Raw genomic sequence first — 2,444 nt, 5'->3', positions numbered from 1 at the left:
ACTGGCTTATCGAAAGTATCCAAACTAACTGTAATTCGCCTAGTTCTTGAATAAGGCTAGCCTCTCTAAGGCTCTTCTTACGTTGGATTTATTAAAGATACCGAGAAGACACAAAGGCGTGTTCCACAATCTGTCATGTGTGCGTTTATCCAGCGCAAGAGGGGTTCAGAAATGGTTAACAAACTTCAACAGGGCATGCTATAGCAGATTTCCGAGAGCCCATGTTACAATACGAGCCAGTATACATGCTGCGTAACGACCACGAGTATAAAGTGATAGATTTTTGGGCTTCTATGGAGGGTTACTAACGATAGATATTCTCGCTAATTACCCGAGAATGGTACAAGTGGGAAAAAATAATTACAATACATTTCGTATCGTGCACCTCAAATTTTGTTGTGGCTTGCAGCCTGCGGATTTAGATGCAGATCCGATGTCCGGACTTACACTTTTGTACCTCAACTTTTCTTTCATTTACTCATGGATTAAATTAAAATGAAATGAATACCCGTAGCTGCATACTGGCGTTGATATAAGTCAACGGGGACAGTTGAAAATCTGTTCCCCGACCGGGATTCAAACCCGGGATCTCCTGCATACCTGGCAGACGCTCTATCCTCTGAGCCATCGAGGACACAGAGGATATTGTGACTGCAGGGACCTATCTCTGGCACGCCTCCCGTGAGACCCACATTCCCAACTATATTCATATTGCCTCTGCTCATTATATTCATTACTCGCGGCTTTTTGCCGATTCCCGTAAGAGTTCGGGCACTGTTTGTGCTTCCGCACAGAATAAGATGGTCAAATGGCCGGTGAGCCATATTATATATACATATGAAGATGGTATCTGTTCCTTTGGACATGTCCGAAAGAACAGATACCATCGGTGACCATGCAGCTCGTTAGAATTAAATTACAATGAAATGAATACCCCTAGCTGCATACATGCGTTGATACAGCTAGGGGTATTCATTTCATTGTAATTCCATTCTAACGAGCTGCATGGTCACCGATGGTATCTGTTCTTTCGGACATGTCCAAAGGAACAGATACCATCTTCATATATACAGGGTGTTACAAAAAGGTACGGCCAAACTTTCAGGAAATATTCCTCACACACAAAGAAAGAAAATATGTTATATAGACATGTGTCTGGAAACGCTTACTTTCCATGTTAGACCTCATTTTATTACTTCTCTTCAAATCTCATTAATCATGGAATGGAAACACACAGGCCGGCCGAAGTGGCCGTGCGGTTAAAGGCGCTGCAGTCTGGAACCGCAAGGCCGCTACGGTCGCAGGTTCGAATCCTGCCTCGGGCATGGATGTTTGTGATGTCCTTAGGTTAGTTAGGTTTAACTAGTTCTAAGTTCTAGGGGACTAATGACCTCAGCAGTTGAGTCCCATAGTGCTCAGAGCCATTTGAACCATTTTTTTGAAACACACAGTAACAGAACGTACCAGCGTGACTTCAAACACTTTGTTACAGGAAATGTTCAAAATGTCCTCCGTTAGCGAGGATACATGCATCCACCCTCCGTCGCATGGAATCCCTGATGCTCTGATGCAGCCTTGGAGAATGGCGTATTGTATCACAGCCGTCCACAATACGAGCACGAAGAGTCTCTACATTTGGTACCGGTGTTGCGTAGACAAGAGCTTTCAAATGCCCCCATAAATGAAAGTCAAGAGGGTTGAGGTCAGGAGAGCGTGGAGGCCATGGAATTGGTCCGCCTCTACCAATCCATCGGTCACCGAATCTGTTGTTGAGAAGCGTACGAACACTTCGACTGAAATGTGCAGGAGCTCCATCGTGCATGAACCGCATGTTGTGTCGTACTTGTAAAGGCACACGTTCTAGCAACACAGGTAGAGTATCCCGTATGAAACCATGATAACGTACTCCATTGAGCGTAAGTGGAAGAAACTAAAATGAGCTCTAACATGGAAATTAAGCGTTTCCGGACACATGTCCACATAACATCTTTTCTTTATTTGTGTGTGTGGAATGTTTCCTGAAAGTTTGGCTGTACCTTTTTGTAACACGCTGTATATAGCACATATATGGCTCACCGGCCATTTGACCATCTTCTTCTGTGGGGATAAAGGGCAGAGGCAATATGAATATAGTGCGGGACAAAAAGTTGGGAATGTGGGTCTCACGGGAGGCGTGCCAGAGATAAGTCCCTGCAGTCGCATTATCCTTTGTGTCCTCGGTGTCTCAGATGGACGCCAGCACGGTAGCTCAGCGTATTTGGGCAGAGGGCTGCGTGCTCTCTGTAATAAAAAAACTGAGTCAAGGAATCAACGATCAACTTGAACGGATGTCTTGTGACGTCTGCCCAGACCAAACGCAGCGAACTATATCGAACAAAAGGCAAGTCCGAAGGAACAGATACCATCTTCATATACTCGTGGATTAGTCTACGTTTTGAAAATGT

At 44.7% G+C, this 2,444-nt stretch overlaps 1 non-coding gene across 1 annotated transcript; it reads right to left on the bottom strand.

Annotated features, from left to right (window-relative positions):
• Positions 1 to 561: 561 nt before the first annotated feature.
• Trnat-ggu (transfer RNA threonine (anticodon GGU)) lies at positions 562 to 634 on the bottom strand. Its single transcript has one exon. It is a non-coding gene; the product is annotated as a tRNA-Thr (tRNA).
• Positions 635 to 2,444: the final 1,810 nt, after the last annotated feature.

This window comes from Schistocerca cancellata, chromosome 1 (genome assembly GCF_023864275.1).
Source record: "Schistocerca cancellata isolate TAMUIC-IGC-003103 chromosome 1, iqSchCanc2.1, whole genome shotgun sequence".
Taxonomy (NCBI): Eukaryota; Metazoa; Arthropoda; class Insecta; order Orthoptera; family Acrididae; genus Schistocerca; species Schistocerca cancellata.
The sequence above is the reverse complement of the archived record's forward strand: the minus strand, read 5'-3'. Positions and strand labels throughout refer to the sequence as shown.